The 12,035-nt window shown below is 39.7% G+C and overlaps 1 protein-coding gene across 1 annotated transcript in view; it reads left to right on the top strand.

Annotated features, from left to right (window-relative positions):
• The window catches only part of PEX14 (peroxisomal biogenesis factor 14), a 78,022-nt gene that overhangs the window by 45,844 nt on the left and 20,143 nt on the right, over nucleotides 1-12,035 (top strand). The window lies entirely within an intron of this gene.

Genomic DNA, 12,035 nt, shown 5'->3' with positions numbered 1-12,035 from the left:
TTGTTATAGTTGTAAGAGGTCTGTTGTTTTCATGCTTATAAATGTATGTACCAGCTGTTGTGAAACTACAAGTCCCAGCATGCTTTGCCAATATATAGCAGCTTATTGCCGGAAGGGTATGCTGGGACTTGTAGTTTCACAAACACCTGGGGTGTCACAGGTTAGCCAACACTGTTTTAAACCATTTTTAGCCGTAATGGTATTCATTAACCCTTTCAGAGCTGTCTGCACCTCCTGCAGAAAACCAGTAAAGGGGTTAAGAAGATGGACCCGTCCTTGAATGGAATCTCGTTACCATGAAAGCCTTTTTAGCATTGATTTCATAACAGTCTTAATTTAATAGATCCGTCATTACCGAGAAGTCCTGGGAGTCGGGCCTAGCTTTCCAGGTCACCGACCTTTTAATTACAAACCTTGCTCTGATGGTCAGGTTATCGACTGAATGGCTCCCAGCCTGCCTGCCCCCAGGATGCATATGCTAGCTCTCCTCTTCCTCCCCACGCCCCCCTCCCGGTTTAAGAAAAAGAAAATTATAGGCCTCCTGACTCCCCGGGCCTAATGCGTCGCTTCCCCTAATAATTCTCCAGCTGCTGACTTGCAAACGCTGGTTTGCGTGTGTCCCCGGCTTATGTCCCTCGGCACGTCAGCGCGCCATGCTAATCCGTCAGAGCCGTTAGTGACACGTGTGTGGGAATGATTGACAGGTCTGCGGAAGGGACCGTTATTCATGCTTTTCTTATCAGTAGAATATACTGGCTGACTTACATCAATTGTGCAATCTCAGTATTGGGATCTACATGGATATACTTAAGCTAGGTACACACTACAGGGTTTTTGTCCAATAATCCAATAATCGGCTCAACCAGCCGACATACGACCGCTCGTTCAAAAGTCGGGTCAGTGTGTGTAGTGACATGATGGTCGAAAGTCTGCTCAAATGGACGATTGTCGCCTCATTTGGTTGGTCGTACCGTTAAATATTTTCGTTCCAATCTCGTTTCCGTTGTGTAGTGTGTATAAACTTCCCACCGATCCATGACAAATTGCAATCATTGCTCACGATAACATGGCTGTAAAAAGTCGCTAAATGGACGTCCGCTCTTCCCTTTATCGTCTAAAACAAGGCTAGTGTGTATGCAGTCCATGGACTGAGCGATCGGACCATCGATTGCATGTAAAATCGATCGGCATAAAAAGTTGGTGGGAAATTCTGTAGTGTGTACCCAGCTTTAGGGAATCTGTGCAAATGACAAATGCTGGGGCACACACTGATATTGCAGCGTGTGTGGCTCACAAACAACTACAATGCCCGTTTTAAGCCTGTGTGTATGGAGATCTATGTGTATGGAGGCACCGGATCGGATGGTAGGGGCCATGTGACCGAACAGCCGATTCTCATCCAATATGACCACCTCTCTGTGTGGCCAGGTTAGCCTCTGAGAGGCAGGTACATAGGCCACTGGTTGAGATACCTGTTGTCATATGAGTAGTCCATGTCACGTCTCTGCAACTGGCCTATAACCGGGGCTGCCATCAGAAGAGAAAAATGGAGAGTGCATGAATTATTTTCTCACGTTTCCGCCATGCCTGTGCCATATTCTGGCACGGGTATCAATGATCCCGACGTCTGCAGCATTTTCCACTTGTTTGGTCTTATGTGGATTTTGCATGTACACGGATGGTCTATATTATCTGCAATGCTTGGCGCTTTTTCTGTACATTTTTTTAAAAAAAAAAATACAGTAAAATGTGTTTAAAAACTGCTCCAGTCTTCCTCCGCACTGCTGCTAACATTTCCTCCTCATTAAAATGTTTAGCAACGCCGAGAGATAATATCTGTGTGCATGACATTATTACTGAATAGCTGCAAATATTTACTTTTAAGTTTTGCTTTAACTCCCTGTTGGTAAACCTGTGGGTGTTTCGTGAGGTCTTTTCAGATTTGCGCCAAAATAGAAATTTCTGCAATACATCTCGGGCTAACAAACCTCACAGTCATTTTTATGCGATGTCCTCTTGTCTCCTGAGGTAATTGTGGTAATGTTTTGGGTGGGAGAAGATTCAGTGTCGTCCCCCAACCCTTTCCGTAGCTGCAGTTCACAGATTTTCTGTCAGACAGTGAAAAATGACCTTGTTGACATAAGTATTGTCATGTAGCGGCGTATACTGACACACATCACAAACAAAGCTGGACCATTGATTTTTTTTTTCTTTTTCCCCAGCGAGGGATGAGGGAATGGGAAATATTAACTGAGAGATTAAGTCACTGACCCCCTTAGCACAATGTCATGTGTCACAGCGGTGTCTGGATGTGACATGCCGTAGATCTAACATTTTCTTTACTACGTGTACTTCCATTTTGTAGTGGTCTAAGGTGCGTTATGGAATTTCCTGTCAGATTTTTTCACCACCTGTTTTTTTTATAATAAATCCTCAAATCCAGTTTTTAATAATTTATGCATTTATTTAAATTTTTTAATGCATTTTACTATCTGTTAGTATTTGTTTTCTCCCTGTTTTCATTACTTAATAAATAACAGTTAGCGACATACGTCATACCCAGGATGCCATTTTGTCATATTCCAAAGATGGCCGTATAGACGTAGGTAACCTTTCACATTCACCGCTGTGTTATTGAATTTCAGCAAAATATATGTTTGTTTTAAATAAATGTATATTTTTTAATTGACATTACGGGTCTGGACTACCTAGGTTTTATTTAGTTACCATACTTATAAACTACGAGCGCTGTTTTTTTGTTTATAAGTTATATACCTGTCTATCCTTCACGTCACTTCTTGTTATAATTTGAAACTTTTTTTTTTTCTTTTTTTACCATTAATTTTTATTGACTTGAGACTCTTTTTAATAATTTCCTCTTTGTAGGCGTGTTTGCTATGTGTTACACGAGAGGGTACACCTATGTGCACAGATAGATTGCATATGGTATATTTGACTTCTAAGTATTTCATATACTCGTGAACACGACAGTCGTCCTCAGAATTTAATTGACCACACTCTTCAATTTATTAATATTTGACCTTTATTATGTATATAAGAATAATTAATCATTTTTGTATTTTAAAACAATTATTATAATTTGTATAACCTATACCATTTGACTTGTAATCTTAGTATAGCTAACCATTTTATTGTTTTGTGGTATTTTATGGTGTTTTTATTATATTTAGATATTTGTAAGAATATTATATTTTCCGTTTAGCCTTATTTTTATTAAAGAAAAACTAGCGGCCATGTATAAACACACTTACAATTACTAAATGTCAATATTTATATGATAGAAGCAAAATATTTCCTTTTTTAAATTTATTTATGAATTGTCATTTCCTCATACGCAAACACCTATATGCTATACGAACTGCACTTTTATAGAACGTATCGTTACATAGTACCCAAGAAGTTGGCTACAGTAGCGGCACAATCATCGAGAATAGTACAGTGCCTTATTACTTTCACCAAGATATACCTTTAATACAAGAGATCTCATACTTGTTTTAAAGATATATTTCAATATAATAATTATTATTTTAATAATCATTGAACGTTTCAAAAAATGTGTTTGCTAAGACAAGGTATGTTAATACAAACAGCTACTTTAGGACCTATTCAGACACAATTAACTAACAGTCTCTATTAGACATAGGAAGAGTATACAGCGTCTGTAGATAATGTCCTATTTGGGGGAATTCAATTGACCGCGAGATATTTTTTAACACCGCGTTAAGTCATTTTAAAGCTGTTTTTTTTTATAATTTCCGTGCGGGTTAACTTTAACTCGTGAAACGGTCCTCTTGAAAGAATAAGGTTGTTGAGAGCCCGCTGCATTAAAAGCTATTCAATTGTTTTTTAACGTGGCACGTTAAACAGGCCAATATGCTGTTTTATCTCACACCTCTTTGGGGTGTGCTAAAATAAAAAAAACTATTGAAATCATGTGATAATGAAAAAAAAAGATAAACTATGTTTATCAGTAATGAATAAAAATAAAAAGTTGATTTTCGTGTGATTTTTTTTTTTTAAATTCACTAATTAAATATATTTATGTATGTTTTTGGTACAAATATGTATGTACTAATGTGTTTTGACATGGTGTAGATGATTCTATAGTCAAAAATAGTGAAATAAATAAATATGCTAAAGAAAGTACTGTAATGTAGATATTATCAAATAAATAGGTTGTGTAATGCAATATACTGTATGCCAATCCTTTTTTTTATGTTATACATGACCACGTTAAACACTCCCTTAAAAACTCGCAAGCACCAATGATTAGCGAGCGGGGGCAGCGTTCCCTCTCTTTCAATTGAATCGCACAAGTTTTAACGCTGCGTTAACTAAAAACGTCCGCTATAGAAGTTAAAAACCCGCGTATGATTTTTTTTTTAACGCTGCAGGAAAAAACAATAACTCTCGGTCAATTGAATACCCCCTTTAGTTTTACGATAGTTGATCTCGCAGCAGCGGATTAAGTTCTGCGCAGCCAGTTGAAGTGGATCTAAAAGGCAAATTCCTGAATGGATCCAAAGCCCAAAACTTTCTAAGGGTCTAAGCTGATTTTTAGGAAGTGCTGTTACAATCCTATGAAATGTGGAACTGTTCCTCATCCTGATGCTGTAGTACCAGAAACAATCATTACATACATTTGCGCACACATCCTACTTGCATACAGGGGCTTGTACCGAAGGCCTGAGCACATGTCAGTGGTCTCCGTCGGGGGACCTCCACCAAAAATTAACCCTTTGCTGTCCGCCTAGAGCGACTGGATAAACTACCTGACGTGAGGTGACCTCAAGAAACTAGATGCACAAGGGGGTCCTTATCCTGCCGCTGCCTATGCTGTAGAACATCTATCTATTTTCATGCCCATTACTCTCGTACTTGCTGGAAGATCTGAGCTCCCAGCGGACGGCAAGGCGATAAGTCGTTTTTTATTTTTTTTAAAGAATGGATTAGTTCGTCACTGTGGGGGGCTGCCCGGCTCCCCCCCCCCTGAGACCTGTATTTACACTAGATACACACACACATCCACCACTCTCTATCTCTCTATTAGGATGAGAATAGATGCAAGGACTCAGCTGGGCTTGGGGTGTTGCATCAGTACTAGCGGAGCGCACCTGGACCAAGTTGATTGCATCAGTATGCCAGGGCTCAGTGGAACGACGTTACTTCATGTTCTGGTCCAGAGGGAAGACGAGGGATACGGGGGACAGAAGAGCATTACCGAGTGCTACATTAACCCATTCTTTGCTACAATTTACTCTTTCCTCGTAATAATATCACTTGTCTAGAGCACATCAGAGTTTTAAACTTTACACACAAGGTTTGTTTTTGTTTGCTGTTTTATAATTAATATATATATATATATATATATATATATATATATATATATATATATATATATATATATATGTGTGTATATATATTTACAATAATTACTGTGCTTATCAATATATGAAGCTACTTGCTCTTTTACATATTTGCATAGGTTTCTGATCTTCGCACAGTGTTTTACCGTTTTTCCTTACTTCGTTAGAGCAGAATTACTGGTTGGAGATTGGCATTTCTCAGTGTTTTGTGTTGTGATGCAAACGCTCTCAAACTTCCATGATGGTGCAGCCTGTCTGTTCCTTAGAACTGGACACATTAGTTATCCGCAAAATGGCTGCCTCCATGAAGGGCCTCAGTGATGTCGCTGGTTCCTAGTGAACCGATTAGCTGCACTTTTATGAATAATGGTCCAGTTAATGAAAACCTTGAAGCCCTCTCGCTATATACAAGCCACACAAAGGACTATCTTGTGGCTTATCTGAATTAATTAAGATTATTTTCCTATTTTGCAAAATATGCTGCCACAAGATTAGGGTACAGATGCCGTTTCTTGGGGTAAATGGGGCACTTGTCCACACAGAAGCCATAAGAAGTCACAACAGTCCAATGTTGTACTGCAGCTAGCCTCAATTTTATTAAAGAGAAAAAATAAAATAAATTCTTGCCTGTCCGGCTCCAACTAATACATTTGACAATCCCCCTCAATAGCAGTTGACAAGTTTAGTTCACCTACGAACAAATAGCAGTTTTGTCTCCCTATGGAGGATTTCGTTCTCTTTCCCCAGGTAATGAGAGAGACTGATAAGCAAACTGACAGCCTTTTAAAGTACACCTTACGGGTGCAACTATTAAGTTTCCTGCTGTCTGACTGGCAGGTCAGAATACCCGAAATGGGCCTAATGAATGGAGTCCCTCCCTCTCTCTCCATTCACTCCAGGGAACCCTTGACCCGGCTTTTAATTGAGCCCAAAGCTTTTGAAAAGCTGTCTTTCCAACACTACCAGTTTTCTCCTGAGCTCAAAACATATAAGTCAGAAACCTGGGACTTTTATATAATCCATTAATGATGTTGCCATCGTTTCTGTCACAAAACCCAAATAGAGTATGTTTCTCCATCCTAATTTTGTCAGACATGCTTATTTCGGGGCCATATGTGCGTCGATATTAAGACAGTTTGCTAATATTGCATAGCGCATGTATGGACAGCATGTATAACTATTGTCTAGCTCCTTTACCACTACAGACCTCATATACTATAAAGTGATTCATATGATGGTTTGATGCATGTAGATCTCTGTACGGATCGGTCCACCTTCTTGAGCAGTGGATTCTGGGACAGTTGCATGCTCAGTTTGCAGGGTTATTTTAGAAAGTACTCTGTGCCCTGGGGAGGTGCTGATGACACCACAGCGAGCTCTTGCACTTCTACCTCACCACGTTATAATCTCCAGCTGTTTTGTCCCAGGAGCCCCCTCTTCTTGTTGTACTGGGAGACCAGACGGCAATTACTTTAACAAATTTCAAAGTAACAGAACCCAAGTTGCACAGTTTGTTTTGCTTCTGTATATAGATGTAAAACACACAGGCTCCATGCCAAATTGTTAATTATATACTTTATACTCCTGGAATATAAGTACAAATGTATTTGCAAGACGGTATCGCCGATTCACGTCCCAGAATGTAAAATAACTTTCTAGAGTACTTCTGGAGTAACCGCATCGATAATATCACAGAACGCCTAAACTTTTTATGCCTAAACTATTTAACAGATAATCAAGGTGATTACTGACCTAAATGTAAACATCTATTAATTACAGACAAGTTTACCTGGGTATATTTCTGTGTATGTTTAAATTTTGCACTGGACATAGAACCCCGTTAATTGGATTTTGGACCTAGTTGACCATTCGACTGGCCTTAAATTAATTAAATTTAACCATATACATGTTTTTACTATTCAGTTTGTTTTGTCATTTTGTTTTTATAAGTGACCGCTCTGTATTGTGGGATTTGCTTGTTTTTTATTGGTCTTTCCCTCTATGTCTGTAGTTGCAAATGTCGCTCCAGTAAATGAGAGACACAGCGCCATTCGGCAGCGCGGACGCACTAGATCGCGGTCCTGATCTAGCCACACCCCTCTAAGGATTGTGTGGCGCCGGTATACAATTCATTAAACTTGTGTGTGAATATAATGTAAAATATGGATAAAGCTGGTTTTAGATTTGCTATAATAATGTCAACATTGGATAATAGTCAACAAAATATATTATATATGCAGCGGGAATGGGTTTTGGTCCATAGTTTTAGGCTATAATTTTAATCCCTCATCTCCTAGTTGTAATGTTTTGGTTATTTTCGTAGTATTAAAATAACCCAGAGTCCAAAAGAGTGAAAGGGGGGAATTCAATTGCTGGCCAAGTGGCGCGTGGACATTGCGACAATTACGGTAGAAATCTCCGCTCATTTTTCCTCGCACCTCTATGGGGCGTGAGGTAAAATGTGCGCAGATTTCTGTCAAAATGTCCGCCGTGAAGTGTGTCCGCAACGTCCCGTGAGACGCTTCGCGGCCAATTGCATCCCCCCCCCCCCCCCCGTAAAGTAGACCCAGACTAAAACCTGAGGTAAACATTGTTCATAAAATGTCAGAAATGTTTAGCTATTGCTAGCTGCCCTCATGTTTCTTTTTAGTAATGACAAGTATGTATAAATTTGATTGCATATATATATATATATATATATATATATATATTTATTATACACTGTATATATAATATATATATATTTAACACATACGCACTCACATGTACACAAGTCTCTTTGCTGCTCTGCAAGGGGGGGAGGGGTGTAGAACCCATAAACAATGTGATATATAATATTTTTCCCTCGCCCCTTTTAAATAAATACCGATCAGCTTTATGTTCAGAGACAATAGGAGCCGTTGGCTTAAATTTGCAGTTTACAGTATTTATGGCTGTAATATGAAGGTGCTGGCATCGTAATTTCATGCCCCAATGAGAAGAGCAAGGTCGAGGAGAATGCCTCTATCCACATCTGCTAACACACTAACTCATAAACAAGAGCCGTCTGTATCAGGTAGGAGAGAATACGCTCGCCTAATGAAATACAGCACAGCTTTCCATTACTGTTAGTTTTTACTGTGTCGTCATTACGTGTAATTTATGTTTAAAAAATTCAATTTTATACAGGGCTCTGGGAAATAGGGGTCTTAAGGGTCAGCAGAGGACTTTTAACGGCTCTCTCGCCCCGCGCGCTCTTCCAACTCCACCTTAACCCTCTCACTGCCGCCCCCGCCTGCAGCACATCTCTCTGTAGACCGTCGACACGGACCAAGGGCAGCGAAGGCGTTAATACAAAATATAAATAGGACCCCGGTCTGGCACGTGACCCGTTCGGTGGCTGGGTAATTAGTATACGGGTTGACGGTTCAATTCATCGCCCAACATGCGCGCAGATTTATATACAGTACAGCATGTGACCTACAGACTTCAGGACGGTGCAAGGGGAAAACATTAACGGGTTTAGGACCCAACAAATATTGTAATTAAAGACCACTGACATCTGGCTGGGTCTCTAATACGGTTGATGTTAAAAATCAGTGAGGCTGACCCAAAAGCCATGAAATTGGCAAATGACCAGCGGGGAGTTGACAGAGCTAATGGTTTCCCATTTTCTGAGCTGCTTCCCAAGCTAAATAATTGTAACACCCCTTCTCTGTACAGAATATATATAACCTGGATAATGTCAACATTAGCAGCTCCTCTTGGCTAATGGAAAAGGCTAGATCCATTGGGAGTTTTTTTTTGGCAAATTGCTGCATGGACGATCGCTGGGGCTGGGAGGAGGGTCAGGCAGGTTTTCAATCCTTATTTCTCTCCTTGTTTTTACTAGTTTTTGCCGTTTTTTTTATTCGGAGTAGTTATTTTTATTTGGTTGTTCTTTAAATGTTCAATAAAACAGGCAAAAAAAGTATTTAAAGTGCACATATTGCTTTCACAGCATGGAGGCAGCCATTTTGTTGGCTGTGCTGTATTCATGAGAATACCATGTTATTTATTTGCATCACTGAGGTACTTCGCGAGGCACCCATTTTGTGAGCTGTGCTGTATTCATGAGAATACCGCCTATCAATCCATGTCACTGCGGTACACAGTGGAGGCAGCCATTTTGTGGGCTGTGCTGGATTCATGAGTATATACCGCTTATAAATCCACATCACTGAGGTACTTCGTGAGGCACCCAGTGGAGGCAGCCATTTTGTGGGCTGTGCTGTATTCATGAGAATACCATCTTATTTATTTGCATCACTGAGATACTTCGCGAGGCGCCCAGTGGAGGCAGCCATTTTGTGGGCTGTGCTGTATTCATGAGAATACCGCCTATCAATCCGCATCACTGAGGAACGTCTACATGCACACTTCTCCAGAGTAAATCATTCTCCGTATCCGCTCCCATTCAAAAATAAAAATAATTCTCTCTTGCATTAAAATCTTTATATAAAGCTGAATATATTTTACATTACCCTGATCTCCTACTCGTAACGGACATATAAATATGTCTCGAGCCAGCGAGAATTGTACTTATGCCAGATTTATGGCACTCAATCAAAGATTAAATTACCTTGTTAAATAGGATCCTCTTTTTTTCTATATATATTTGTTCTGTCCTTTCTGCAAGTTAGCAGAAGGTTCACCCATAACCATTCGCTGCCTCATCCAAAGATCATTACAGTATAAACTTCAGTTTTTCACTGTGGTACCACCTATGTTTGTGCAGGTAATGTTTACATAGGACCATCACTGAGCAGGAAAGAAAAGTTTTAGTCCAATACTAATACTTAGATTGTAAGCTCCTGTGGACAGGACAGTTTTACTTGTCATTCTATGTAATTTGTCTGTGGCATGATCCCCTCGATATACAGAGCATAATATGTCAGCGCTTTATAAATAAATAATAATAATAATAATAATAATAATAAGGTCATCTGGTTTTTCCTTCGTGATTGGTCGCAGATGAAACCAGATACCCGCTGTGGTGCATCTTTATAGCACTATAACGCACGTTAACCAATTGTGTCCCTTTAAAAACGTTAACAGTTTAGTAGATTCAGTAATGTTTTTAGACTTTTTTTAATTTATTTTTTTAGTGTTTTGCACCAAACACACAAACCGTCCTTACAAGGCAGATGTAATATGGAATCCGATAGAAACACCAATAAATCAGATGCGATCTATTGAGCGTCCTGCAATGTCATTCATTCTTAGGAAGTTCTATTGGCATTATTTCAATATAAAAACATCAGATATACATAGAAAGGGTCTGTTTCATGCAGTCTTACCTCAGGATTTACATATTTTTACTGAAACCATGAAGGTCCAGGCAATTTATTCAAACCCCCCCCCCCCCTTCCGTGCCTCAAATACAACATTTCTCATCCTTATATTAGTGTTAGCAGTCAGTGTCTCTGAAGATCATAGGCTGCGACCCGAGACACCTGACAGGCCAGTGATTTATGTACAGAGCCGTAATAAAATTCCCAACTTAACTTGACGAGTGAATTTTGGAAGTCTGGATGTAACAAAATAACCTTGATCTGTTGGAAACTTGACTTACATTATGGAGATTGGTAAATGTATGATGTTATTAAATATATATATATATATTTTAGGTAATGTCTGGTCAAACAGTTCACCCACGGAGAAATCGGTCAGTTTGGTTGGGTCAATACGTTCTACATTGAAATCCTTGAATTAAGAAAGGGTCATTGGGCTGATAGAAATGAGCATATATGGGTACAAATAATATACTACAAAAGTAGGACTGTGTCTATATATTGTCTCCACGCCGCAGATAGTTGTCATCTAAAGGCTGCTGGTTTCTATGTGACTGCCAAGGATCTTGCTTCGCTCAGAGTCCTTGCCTTGTGTCCCCTCAGTGTCTCGCAGATTATTCAGCTCAGATAGCAATCAACTGGGAGACGCGTGTGTCTAATTTGCATTAGATTATTCGAAACAAAAAAAAAAAAACACACACAAAAAAAAAAGCTGCATTAGTCAGGCTGGTGATAAACAACGGCGAGGGGGTTTATAATAACAGCCAGCGCTGCAACGTCCTTCGCTCTCGGACGATCTGCTCTTGTTAACCTCTTGTCATCCTTCTAGTGGGGGGGGCGAGGAGTCTATTGGTGTTGCTGACACGGATTTCACCTCCTGTGACTTACATATATGCAGTCCTGGCGTGCTGAGGGGACAGTTTGGATAATGTAGAGTACTCCTAGTATCGGGTACATTTGAAATAATCGAACATCCTTTCATTGTTGTAATGGAAACTTTTTGAAGCTCATTTCATTCCCGGTCAGTCATGGCCTTCAGTTGTGACCTCTGACTACTTTATAACCAAATTAAACTCTATAATTTTGTGTAGAACAGTTAGGGGCATATTCAGTTGTTGGCGAAAACGCCAAAAATCTCGCGGCGTGCGCACTATTACCATTATTATGGTAATAGTGCGCGTAAATACCGTTATTACGGTAGTTTTCTCGCTGGATTTCAGCTTGAAGCTCCCTGAGCCGCGAGCTGAAATCCAGCTTACTATTACCGTAATACCGGTAATAGTTTTAACGCCGCGGGGAAACCAAACAATTGAATACCCCCCTTAGTGTGGGATCT

Source organism: Mixophyes fleayi, chromosome 11 (assembly GCF_038048845.1).
Source record: "Mixophyes fleayi isolate aMixFle1 chromosome 11, aMixFle1.hap1, whole genome shotgun sequence".
Taxonomy (NCBI): Eukaryota; Metazoa; Chordata; class Amphibia; order Anura; family Limnodynastidae; genus Mixophyes; species Mixophyes fleayi.
Note: the sequence above shows the minus strand (reverse complement) of the source record. Positions and strands in the feature narration are given on the sequence as shown.